Raw genomic sequence first — 13,634 nt, forward strand, 5'->3', positions numbered from 1 at the left:
AAGTTTGACAAAAGTGCTTTGGTTGCTCGAAGAGAAGGAAGACAGATATTTTTAGATATTGTTGGAGAATTTGGAAAGTGTGTCTTAAGAAGTTTTCCCACACATCATGAATGAGACCTTGTCACTAGACAAGGAGGCTGGTAGACAGGTGACCCACACACCTCCTAGCCTAGTAAGCCAGAGTCCATGCACTTGAACTGGAGAACAATGGATCAGAAGCAGCCAATGGGCTTTCCCAGATAAGGCAACCACTTGGGCTGTAGCCAATCAATGGTTTCCTTGCTTTGCTTCTGCAACTTCTCTATAAAAACCTCCCCCCGGCTCCTGTCAGTAGAGGCTCCTAACCCCTTTCCATTTGGTGCTGCCCATGTGGATTGATATTTGCTCAAATAAACCCTTAAAACTTTAACGTGCCTCAATTTGCCTTTTTACAGGTTCTTCTTTGTCACTGTTTGAGAGATGTTAGAAAACTTTAAAATGCTTTTCATCATTATGGCTGTGTGGCTGTTGCTTCTTGGAGTGAGTCCTGCACCAAGGTGGCTGCAGGCAGGGTAAGCCTGATCTACAGATCCACACGAGAGAGAATCAGAGCTGACCCAGAACTGGGGACCTGTTACCAACTGATGGAATCGAGTGTGGTCAGATGTTGAACTTAGCAGACAGGCCTTCAAAGCAGCACTCTAAATAAACATGTTCAAAATACTAAAGGGGAAGTTTAAATTATGAAAGGAAATTTGACAAACTAAAGTATAATGGCAATGGTTGAACACCAACTATGGATTCTGATTTTTCCTTCTTGAAGGTGCTGTTGCTGGTGTTTCTTTTTGTAACTTGTTTAAACTAAATCTGTGGAATCAGTTTCCCCCATGGTACCTTGGCTGAGTTTTTTATTCTTGTTTTCATTTTTAAGTGTGGTGCCCCAGGGGTCATCAACGTGGAGCTCAGTGGTCAGCCAATGACCACTGACCTCCGACAGCCGAGCCAGCAGGGCTTCCACTATCTGCCAGTAGATGGGTGTGTGATGTGGAAAGCACATTCAGGTCTGTCCTGGCTCTAACCTTCAGTGGGCCCCTTTGCGTCTCCTCTGTGTGTCTGTGTAGGGTCACGGTCGGCTGCTAGATAGCTTGGGCTCTCTCCAGGCTCCCCCATGGAACTGCCTCATTTCCGGGGTCACTCTGCTAATTTCCTGGCTAGTCTGCTGCTCTGTTGCTTGTCCCTGTCAGGACGACAACCTCAGGCTAGGTGACCATTGCTCGTCCCAATGTGTTTGCCACTAAGATCTCCACTGTTACTGACAATACCACTGCGGGTAGGGTTGTTGTTTGCTTGTATTTTGCACTCCACTCCAAGTCAAGTGAGTCTCCTTTAGCAGCAACATCAATCTCAGAAAGGCACGGATGTTTGAAAACTTACCAGGAAGAAGAAACCTGTCAATCATTATCACTGTCAATTTTAGTGATTCTTAGAGGTATGCTTTGAAAATTCAACCTTTAGTTGAGAAATGTGGGTTCTGAGTTTTTCCCTACTTACAAGCTAACACGTCAGCCTGCAAAGACCATGGGTGTTGGTCAACATGAAGGTGGTTTCTCATTCTCAGCTTTAGCTATAGCCAGTAGCTCCGACCCCCAAACCCCAGCTCCCATTAGGCAACCCAAAGAGGACGTTTTAATTTGCGGTTGCTTGCAGTCGAGGAGAAGAACCCTGACTTAGGAAATGTAAAGCGTATGTAATGGGCAAGTGTGCCGTTCGCCAGGAAGGGGACATTATCTTTTTTACACTGGATGCTAAGCACGCCGTCTCTTTGCCGGGGACGAAGATTCTAGCTTTGTTTCCCAAGGCTGTTCACATACAAACATCCTTGAAAAGCTGTCCAAAACAAACGCAGTCAGTGCCTCCCGTGCAAGACATTCAGAGACACAAAAGACCCACGGAGAACTGTCTACCAACATCCAGCTCTTAAAAAATTTAAGGGATCTCAGGCATTAAATTTTTTTCATTATTCTAGCCTCAGGACCATTTTCTATGTGTAAACGCTGGATCGTTTACATCTTGTAGGCATCCGTCTTATGGTCTGAATGGTTAAGGAAAGCATCCGTATGGGTTGGATGTTATGTTTTATTTCTAGATTGGTTACAGTTACTTGCTTCTATAAAACTCTGTCCTTTTGAGTTGAAATTTATTTTGAATTAGCCTTCAGTAAGCTACATTCTCAAGACAAGAATGCCATGGGATTTTAGAAAGTGGACTCACAGTTGGCCTGGACCTAAACTTCAACAACGATGTGATTACATGGGACACCCAGCTGTGAGTGATAGAGGTGAGATGAAACTCCAGGCCACTCACATCAGCCCAGCGCTCTTACCCTTGCACTCCCCTGCCAATCTCAGGCGTGTCAACAGAAGATAATTTGTTGCTATCTGAGAGCAACAGTCACTGGGCTTATTATCTTCACCAAAGCGGGGTACGGTGTTACTAATCATCAGATATGAGATGAGTAAAGACAGTTGAAGTATAAATTCTAGATTTTTCTAACCTTAAATATACAACTTGATGTCGACATCAATGAGATTAATATGATAAGAGGTGAATCTTCACGTTTCATCTTGTTACTCAGACATGCTTGTATTATCTGTAAAAAACAGACCTGCATTTTGAGTTACTATATATGAAATAATCAGCATTGAATACAGCCCTAGCATTTTACTATAATTTGGAAAATACATGAGACCAATACCCTCTTTGCTTTTCTTGGTCTTTCTCTGAGAGTGTCTGGAGAAACCACATGTAGCCTACAATATATTCAGTAGTTTGATACACAAATAATTCCTATCACACAAGACTTCATTTTAGGTGATAACTGTAAACTAAAGTGTCCTAACTGTTCATTAGAGGCTCTCAGGTTTTCATCTACTATGATTTTTGTAGCTAATGGAACAGGCTAAATATAGAAGAAAATGTTTACAAGATCTATTATTTTTCCCCTCACACGTGGAAAAATTTAGAACCAGGTCATTCATGAAACTTGACTCATATTCACCTCCATACAGACATCAATAAATGCCTAACACCCACCCTTTCTCAACTTAGCCTTTGTGATTAGAGACCATCTCTGTCACGTGCTCACTGTCTGCCCTGTAGGCAATCTGACGGGTGCAGAACTGTGTAAAGTGAAAAGGACACACATGCACATCACACACACGATCTTCTTACCCCAAAGCACCCACAATTAACACTGGATGTGTTAGATGAATTGTTCTTTCTGGTGAAAAGCATGAGAGGGAGAAAGAGGAGGGGACCTAATCATGTCACTTCCCGAACCAGAGCAAGGAATCCAATCGAATGGGCTTTCTTTTCTTTTTACTTTTCTTTTTATTTATTTATTTTGGCTGCGTTGCTGTGCGTGGACTTTCTCTGGTTGCAGCGAGCGGGGGCTACTCTTCCTTGCGGTGCGTGGGCTTCTCATTGCGGTGGCTCCTCTTGTTGCAGAGTTTGGGCTCTAGGTGCATGGGCTCAGTAGTTGTGGCACATGGGCGTAGTTGCTCCGCGGCACGTGGGATGTTCCCAGACCAGGGCTCGAACCCGTGTCCTCTGCATTGGCAGGCGGATTCTCAACCACTGCGCCATCAGGGAAGTCCTCGGACTTTCTCATTGTTGGCTTGAGTAGCTGCCTCCGTCTGAGGAACCGGCCCAAAGGCTGCCAGGACTTTACTTGCAGGAGAGATTGAGGAGTCTCCCCAGAGAGACGGCCTTGGTCCTTAGTCCTTACCAGCCATAGGAGGTGTGGGAACAGGGGAGATTCTGAGAACATTGTCACTTGGATAAATGCGGCCCATTTCCCCCACCACCAGGATGTCATCTGCCAATAGGCTGGGGATGACGGAAAAACCAGAACAGATATTTCACTAAAAACTCTGCGTGACCGCTGTGGCAAAGAGCCCCGCTTTGCAAAGTTTGTGACGGAAGGAAAGCGTGTCTCCTGCCCGCTGAGGTCACAGGCCAGGCTCTGCGGCTGTGGTTTCCAGTGTGAGCGGCCCTGAGCACCAGTGCTGGGTGGGTGGGTGCGTAGGTGAGGGGGGAAACGCCCTGAGATCCTTGAGCACAGAGGATGCGAGGAAGCGTCCGCAGATGCTCGTCACTGCGCGACAGTTAGAGCCAATGACACTTCAGTTAAAATTCAGTGCGTCCCCATCTTGGCCGCGACTGGAGTCCCTGGGAAGTTTCTGGAAATGACCTCTGTCTGGGGGGTGGATCCTGGAAATCCGTGGTGGTGGGAAGATCCCCGTTGCTGACGCGCTGGGAACCAGAGCTCTGCGTGCAGCGCGGTCCCGAGGCCGGCAGCCAGGGGCGCAGGAGCTGGGGGCATCCCAGCCCGCTCTCCGGGGCTCTGCCGCTGTGAAAGTCCACTGAGAGTGGCCGGAAGCTGCCCCCTCGGGAGAACTGCCCTGCAAGCTTGGGGAGCTCACCCCCTGCCGAGGGCAGTGACATGCTTGCTCCAGAGCCCGCTGGGGTCCGGTAGAAGCTGGCCTCCCCCTGAGGGCACACCTTGGACTCACTCTTCCTGGCCCTCTCCTGCTTTCCTCCTCCTGACAGCTGCTCTGGGAACTCAATCACTACTTAGACAGGAACCCAGTGGAAGACAAGGGGCATCAGCCGGAGCTGGTGAGAGAGGCAGAAGCTCCGGGCCAGCCCAGACCTGTCGGGCCGACTCCGCACATGAACAGGATGGGTGCCCGACATGACTGGCCTGACCCATCCTGGAGGGGCAGGCGACAAGCTCACCTGCCCTGCCCACGCACCCAGTTCTCTGGGTGAGCTCTCCTTGATGCAAAAGGAAACTTTAAAGAAAAAAATAGTCTAAACAGACCGCCAGAAGCAGGTATGTGAAGGGAAAGACCATTTTATATGTTAGGCGTGGTGGGCACAGAGGCCCTACTGTACTACAGTTTTTGAAATTTTTAAGAACTACAGAGGGAAAAAAATTGTCTGCAATTTGTGGTGGGAAAATCACAGAAAATTTGAAGTAAATGTTTAACTAAATGTCCACAGAATATAACATTATACCAGCTGGTTTCCTGCAATGTAGCTAAACCCATATATATTTAATGTTGGATGTGAATTTTTCATATGTTTGCTCTGTAGTGGCTTGGGGCCCCTGCAACGAAGGATGCCCGAAGGTAGAAAAGGTATAAAAAAAACATAAAAAATGACTCTGAAAAGAGGAGCCGCGGGCAGCTTTCCCTGGAGGGGCGGTGGGCTGACTCCGCTCTCCCCGCACGCACCCGTGGACCGCCCTCCTCCCACTGCCTCTGGGCTCAGATTCCAGGACTTGGAGGCCCAGCGGAGGCAGGGCCAGAAAGAGGCCCCACGTGGAGGTGGGCTCTGGGCTGTTCAGTGCCTCCTACTTGTCTCCTGACCTCTGGAGCCCAGTGTAAGGCGGAGAACCAGGATAAGGCTGGGGATGAGGACCAGGGTTCTCTGTGTCTGGTTTCTGGCTTTTTCTGTTGATTTGAGCACGCTGCCCACCGACCAGCACCTACCTTCTCTTCCATTAAACAGGAATTTTAATGTAATCTGAGTTTGGGATGGTTTCTGCAGAGCTCCCACCATCCCCGCCAGCACTCCCTGGCTGGGGGAAGGACCATTACGGCCACAGGGGAACCACTTGTCACTTGGCAAGATTTTTAGAGCTTGGCTTGGTGTCTCGAGCTTCACATTTCTTCTTTTTGAGGAATCAGTTTAGTAAGTGGACTTTAACTTTGTTAAAGTATAATTTGCACACACTGAAACACACCCATTTAAGTGTGCAGTTTGATTAGTTTTGATAAAGGTATACAACAGTGTAACTGCCACCATAATCTAGTTATAGAATATTTCCATTACCCCCAAAAGTTCTCTCTGCAATAAACCAGTCCTCCACTTCCAGGCAAGCCCGGATCTGCCTGCAGTAGTTGGACTTCTCCTCTCTAAAATTTCAGATAAATGGACAAAAGTCTCTATTTATCAGATAAATATGTACTGGGAGGTAATGTATTAATATAACATGATGACTGTAGATAACATTGCTGCATGTTACATAAGAGAATTGTTAAGAGAGAGGTCCTAAGAGTTCTCATCACAATGAAAAAAGCATTTTTCCTCCTTTTTTTCTATTTATAAGAGATGATGGATATTAACTAAACTTACTTTGGTAATCAGTTCACAATGTATGTAAGTCGAGTCATTATGTCATACGCCTTAAACTTTTACAGTGATGTGTGTCAATTATGTCTCAACAAAACTGGAAGAAAACAAATGGACAAAAGTCAATTCCAAGACAATGTTGAAGCAATGATGAGAGGGGACATCGTTTCCTTATTTCTAGTCTTAGTAGGAGAGCTTCAAGTTTCTCACGAATAAGTATGATTTTAGCCGTACATTTTAAAAAATCAATGGTGGACTGTATTTTGTTCTTCGGAAGGTTCTTGTTTTGTTTGTTTGTTGATAATTAGCTAACCTGGAATTGAACTGAAATGTCATTTCTGCCCTGTGCATCCGCTGATATCTCAGATAAATTCTTTTTTAATCTGGCACTTGGAGCACTTACTATATGTGATAAGGTTAATCTATTGACTGTAACCAAAAAGTTCATAAAAATCTAAAAATAAGCTTTTATTTTCTCTTATAACTTTTATTTTTAGGATCACTTTAATTCTTAAACTTAATTTTAAAATTTACAGTTTAACATTATTATCTAAATTAGAGAAGTAAATTTATCCCTGCAGTGTTCCTTAGGGTACCTCTTCCCAGCTCTAGGATTCTGTGGAAGACAGCTGGAAATCACTGGCCTGGCTGGACTTCACCTGTGAGTTATTCCTATAGACTAACACACAACGTAGTCACGCATGAGTCTTTACACGACATGGCACACATCAGGATGAAATAAAAGATCCAGCCACTCATCTGGTTAATTTGTGCTCAGCACACGGACGGTCATTCCTGCTTCCCCAGATCTCACCAACTGGAGAAGGACTGGAGGGGAAAGGGCGGAGACGGGTTAAGCTGGTGGTGCTGAGCCTGCATCCAGAGTCACTAGGACCCAAAGACCCACAGGTCCCCTCTCTTCCTCTCTTCCCCTGGCGTGGGCTCTGCTGTGCCCAAGTCCTCCCCGGTGTCTGAGAAGCCAGCCTCACTGCCGGCGGGTCTGCCCCTTCGTCGCCCCATCAGTACCTGCCCCAGGATCAGGTACCCCTGTAGCCGCTAGTGCTGACCTGGTTTTCGTTGAGGCTGCTAACGCCATCAGGCTTGAAGCACTGTAACCCAGACAGTGTGAGAACTCCCGACTTATTCCCTCTGTTTCTCTTAGTTTCGTCTTTTGAGAAACTCAGGACTAGTTCCTCATGGACTGAGTTAGTTGCCATCCGAATGGTGCAACCCCAAAACATCAGTTGTGTGTTGAATTATGTCCTCTGAAAAGTTATGCTGAAGTCCTAACCCCCGTACTTGTGACTGTGACCTTATATGGAAATAGTGTCTTTGCAGCTGTAATCAAGTTAAGATGAAGTCACTTGGGTGAGGCCCAATCCAATATGACTGGTGTCCATATAAGAATAGCAGGGGACGCACAGAGCGCAGGCCATGTGACCACAGAGGCAGGGATTAGAAGCTGGAAGAGGCTGGCAAGGATCTACCCGGGCTCAGAGGGAACACGGCCCTGCCCACACCTTGATCTCGGACTTCCAGCCTCCAGAACTGTGAGACAACACATTTGTTTCCTCCCAACTGTCGCCCTCTCTTACAGCAGCCCTGGGAAGCTGATCAATGGTCATTCACTGTCATCTGTTAATGGTTCCCAAGATAGACACCAAACACCTTGGCTTTCCTTCTGCAGAGTGATTTCCCCACCTTCCTGTCTCCACCTCTGGAAACTTGACCTCAAGTTTCCAGGAAGCATCTGCTGCCCCTACTTATTCAAGAGCATTAACCCCGTAATTGATCCGTGCGTACCCAGGCCCAATGACCAGTTCTCAGAGTAGTCGCTGTGATCCTTCTAGAAAGTCCCCCGTGCGCCCGCATAGACAGCGTTCCCACTGCTGTTACCTTACAACCTGTAAGAACTATGCAGATATTAATTATGGTTCACTTGTGACCATTTGTGCTTAATTCATATCTCCCATTACCTTTACACAATGAAATACATTAGAAAGCAAATGTAATCACACTTAATCTTAAGTGGTGAAGCCCCTCAAAAATAATTGAGAAGAATAACACGTAAGGATTGACAACACATTAAAAATGTTTTTTCCGCATAGTTTTAAACACTGATATACAAAGAAAAGAGAAGCAGTACCATTAAGAGATTTATTTCTTCTCGGGAAGAAATACTGATACAATTCCACAGAACTCAATTTGACACGCCATTTAGCAAGAACATTTTCAGGCGTGAAATCTCTCTCTAATCTTACCGTGTCAATCTTTCACACAGGAAAAAGCATGTTTAAAACACAATCCTAAAGTCCTTTAATATTTCCTTTTTTTTTTCCTCCTCCTTTCAACTAATAAAATTAAAATATACCAAGAGTACGGAGCTAAAGCCACGGTAACGTGGAGGATTTCGTAGCCAGCGGCGCATGTGTATCACTGCAGTGGCTGGGACCTGCAGTCACTTTGATGGCAACGGAACAAAGCACGAGGTGCAGACGTCAGCGGAGCTACAGCCCACTTCCTAACGCGCAAATTACATCTCTTGCTCCTGTGTTCCCTCCCTCCACACACCGAGGAGTGTGATAAAAATGAACACGTAGAGTGTGTACTGAAATATCTAAAGGATACGTATGCATTGAAAAATAAATTACAGGCAATACATGTTTTCTATACAGGACTACTGTTTGCTTTTGTGAGTGTGTACGCGCAAAGGATGTGCTTACAAACGCGTGCGCGCACACACACGCGCACACTGCACAGCCCTCCCGAAGGGGCAGGATGGGAGATGGCGCATTTAACATCTCGCTGGAGAACGTACAGAGCGCAGTCCTCATTTTGGCTTTCCCTCCCCTAAGGGCAGTGCTGCAAACGATGTCTGTTTACTGTGCGTCCCCCGGGTGCCGTGGCGCAAACCGCACCAAGGCGCCCTGCCCACTCGCCCTCCATTTCTCAGTCTCTGCAACAGCGTGAGGAGGCCTTGCAGCTCGGCGCCGATTCGGTGGGTCTCTCCACCCGGTGGCCGCTTCTGCCCGGCCCCTTAGAGCAGGGTGTGTCCGAGTCTCCGGGGCTGGGATCTGAGCTGCGCACGGGACGCTCTCGGGAACCGCATGGGCGGAGCCAGCCGCTAGTAGGCGCCTCCCACCCCATCCGGTCCTTGGTGAATGTCAGTGGCAGGACCCGCTCCTCCGCCCTGACCAGGCGCGTTTCCTCCCCTCAAAACAGATCCTACTCCCGTTTCTCCTCTCTGGCATCCATTTACGTCTGTATCTTCACATATTTGCAGAATGTATCATTTCTCTCCTTTGGAGGCAAAAAGTAAGCGAATAATTTTCTGGTGGCATTCGATATGTCTGCTGCTCGAATTGTGTATCGAAATCGTTTTGCAGTAGGACCAAATTTAACTTATTTTGTGCAATATGAAAGCTGCCAATTGGTATCTTCTACTGAAGTCCATCCATCCACAAGTTAAGTTAGGTTTTATATTTATTGCACCTAACCTACTTTTGCAGTGCATAGATATTATTCACATCAGAATATGGGCTTAAACACTGAAATGATGGAGGTTATATTTGAAACAGTGTCCTAAGGCTACAATGTCTTCATGCCAATTTCTTTTTCTGTTGTGCACCCCAAATTTCTGGGTACCACATTCAGTGTAAAAGATGTCATCCTGGGCATCTGTGGGTTACATCCGAATGACGCAAACGAAGCTGTAAGTACTCCTTTTTCTTTTCCTGGTGTCCCTTCTTCAGCTGCTCCTGAGTCCTCTGTAGGTGGCTCTCTCCTCAGTGTTTTTGTTTCCCTCTCCGCTCGCTGCAGTGAAAGACTGTGGGGAATCAAGGAGTTGCTGTGATCCCTCTTTCAAAACCCGCCTCCCTTAGCTGGCAATAGTTGACTTATTAACTCCTATGAAGGAAGTTCACACACATGCAGAGAGCTTGTCCTGCTGTAAAAATGCAGGGAGAAAGAGAAGGCCTGGCTGAAGCCATCCACCTGGGCACAGCGGTGACCAGAGGCAAGCAGACAAGCCTCTCCCTCGTTGCAGTGTGCAGCCGGGGTCTCCGGCTGGGACCGCTGCAGTTTTAAGATGCGAAAGGTCTGGAATTGGAAAGAACAGACACAACGACTCTGCTTCTGGTTGGTATTTATGGCCATTGAAGGAATTTGGAGGAATGGAGGCCACAGGTTGGGGGAAAGAGAGTTAAAATTATTATGAATTTGCAACAAATTAGGTCACACTCTTTATAGCTATTTTATTCCAAGGCCGCTGTGCTCTGAATGCTCACTTTTAGTTGAAGGCAGTTTGCTCTTCGTTCTGAGCGGGTAGATGTGGCCCAGGGAAGACCCAGGAGACAGAGCGGTTCTATCAGGGAAGCTCCTGGAGACCTGGTTAAGGAGTGCCCAGATCACCTGCTTGCAGAGCCTCTTGGGTTCTTTGTGGATGACAGGCCTGAATACATGGAGCTCTTGCTAAGGGTGGCTTCTAGAGGTGGAGCTCAGTTCTGCATCTGGCCCACGTCTGAAAGCCAGCCGGGATATCCCCCCTGAGGGTCCCTATCCCACTAGCTTGGTCCCTGGGCCTGCCAGTGAAGTTGCTGGGCTTCTGCCTGTGGTCGGTGGAACCTACCATGGAAATACCAAAGGGGCTCCTGGGACTATCCCCCTGGGGATTAACCTGGCCTCCCACCTTCCAGCGCTCACAGGGGCTCCCCAGCTGTCTTGTTTGCCTCCAGGCCTTGATTAGATACACCAGTGCCTATTTATCTTATTAGAAATCTGCGCGCACCGGGCATTAGCATACAGCATTCCTGCCGCTCCTGACTGCTTCTGCTGCTGACGTCTTTGCTCCTTGATTTGCATTCATAGCTGGTGTTCTGTTTTGTGTCAATAACACACCCACACAAAAGAAGCCGGGCAGGAGAAGCTACCGACTCTGCACCAACAGCTCCCACCGACACGACGTTTAGCAGCAGCTTGGACTAGTGGTCGGTGGGTCTGAGCCCCCCAGTTGCCTGCAAATCCTATTTTTACTCTGTTCTTGTGTGTGTGGTACACGCAGGACCCACAGCCCTGCAAAGACGCTTCCACTGATGGCGAGGGCCGCCTCCACCGCGGTCCCCGGCACCCCAGCCGTGCTGGGTGCAGAGCTGCGGTCCTCACCACGCACGGATGAAATATTTAAAGCTTTTTCTATAGAGGAGGAAAGGCAGCTCCGCCCCCCTTTGCGCTGGGGGCGGAGGAGGGGTGCTAAGCACGTGCCAGGCGTGATGGCCCCAGCGGTTTGATTTATGAGTCTGATAATAAAAATCCCATTAGGCTTCTCTCATTGAGAAAAAGGAGCAGGAGAAAAAAAGCTGTGTGTGTCACCAAGCAGCATTGACGCAGGCAGCTTTGACGGCAGCAGCCACGAGCGCGGGACGCGGGGATGGGGGCGCAGGGGGCCCGCGAGGGGCGCGCGAGGGCCGGCTTCCTGGGCGCCGCGGCCCGGCTGCCCCGGGTCCTCTGCCGACCCCCCCTGGCGCGCCCCCGTGCGCCGCCGCTCCCCCTCCGTCGCCCCCGCGTCCTCTGCAGCTCGCCCCCGCCCTTTCTGCTGCGCCTCCCGCTCTGTGGACTGGCATCTACCGCGGGCCCTTCCCCTCTGTGACCCCGCGCCCGCCCCTGCCGCACCGCCCCGAGATCTGCCAACCGCCCCATACCCGCACCTGCTCTACAGCCCCCCTAGCCACCCCTGGGCCACCCTGCCGGCCCCCGAGCCTCCCCAGCGCCGTCCCGCCTTGCCTGGGAGAGTGCTGGATGGAGAGGGAGGGGTACGGGCCTGGAGGCCGCAGGTCGCAGCCCCCAGGGGAAGGGAGCTAAGGCTGGAGAGACGGAGGCACCGCATTTCCCATGAGGTCCAACAGGATGCCTAAGCCCGGGGGTTCCTGCCGCCGGAAGCCCCTGCAGACCCGCACTCCCCCAGACATCGCCTCCAGCCCCTCTCCGGCTAGCCCGCTGGGCATGGCCTGAAACCTACTGGAGTCGGGGTTATTTTTGTTTTTAACATCTTTATTGGAGTATAATTGCTTTACAATGGTGTGTTAATTTCTGCTTTATAACAAAGTGAATCAGCTATACATATACATATATCCCCATATCCCCTCCCTCCTGCGTCTCCCTCCCACCCTCCCTATCCCGGAACCCCTCTAGGTGGACACGAAGCACGGAGCTGATCTCCCTGTGCTATGAGTCAGGGTTATTTTTATGTTAAAAAAATTCTTCAGGATAAGAAAAAAGATGAGTGATGCTGTGCTCTGAGTGTGCCTGTCGGATCCAGGGCCCTGCCACCATCCGGGCGTGTTTCTCGTGCAAAGCTCTGGGGCTGAGCCTCCTCTGCCGGGGCCACGTGGGGACAGCCCAGCAGAGGGGTGTTGGTGGGGGGAGGGTCAGATGCAGCCGTTGTGGCCTGAAGGTAAACACTGCTTCTCTATTACAAGGAGCAAAGTTCTGACTGAAGGGAAACATCTAAATTTCCAAATCAATGGGTTTCCATACACTCTCCAGAACAGAATAGCTGGCCAGATTTACCCTTCTCACAGTGTGCTAGAAAATCCATCATAGAGGATTGACCTTGACAGCTACAATTTAGCCTCAGCCTTAAATTCTGACATCTCTACTCTCATATCCACTTGGTGTGGTAGATATATTACTCGTGATGTCCTCGTGGCATGGAACTTTCCAACTCAACTGTAGCAGGCAGGAGCCTCGCTGGTGGAGAGATTTTGAGAAGCTCTCTTGTTAGAATTTCCTTCTCATCCCCAGCAAATCCTAAGTATACCTTAGAATAGAACACACGAAAGTCTGATACTTGTACACCAATATTCAAAGCAGTGTTAAACACAACAGCCAAAGGGTGGAAACAACTTAAATGTTCATCTGTTGATGAATTGAAAAACAAAATGTGGCCTATCCGTGCAGTGGAATATCATTCAGCCATAAAAAGGAACAAATTTCCAACACGTGCTACAACATGGATGAACTTGAGGACAATATGGTAAGTGAAATAAGCCAGTCATAAAAGGACAAATACTGTATAAGTCCACTTATATGAGGTCCCAAGAGCAGGCCGATTCATGGAGACAGAAAGTAGAAGGGTGGGTGCCAGGGGCTGGGAGGGGGGGATGGGGACTTATTGTTTAATGGGGACAGAGCTGCTGCTTGGGAGGATGAAAAAGTTGGGATAATGGTGATGGTTGCACAACAATGTGAAAGTGACCAATGTCACTCAACTGTGCACTTACAGACTGCTATGTTATGTATATATTTCACCATAATAAACAAACAAGCAAACATGAGCGTCTTCTAGAGATGCTACTTTCCCCAGGTTTCCTCCTCAAACTGCCGATTCTAAGGACGGCACCCCTCAGGCAGGGCACCCGAGTTGCAAACACCAGCTTTAAATGTACCTTCTGTTGCCT

Source organism: Balaenoptera borealis (assembly GCF_965194805.1).
Source record: "Balaenoptera borealis genome assembly, chromosome: 9".
NCBI lineage: Eukaryota > Metazoa > Chordata > Mammalia > Artiodactyla > Balaenopteridae > Balaenoptera > Balaenoptera borealis.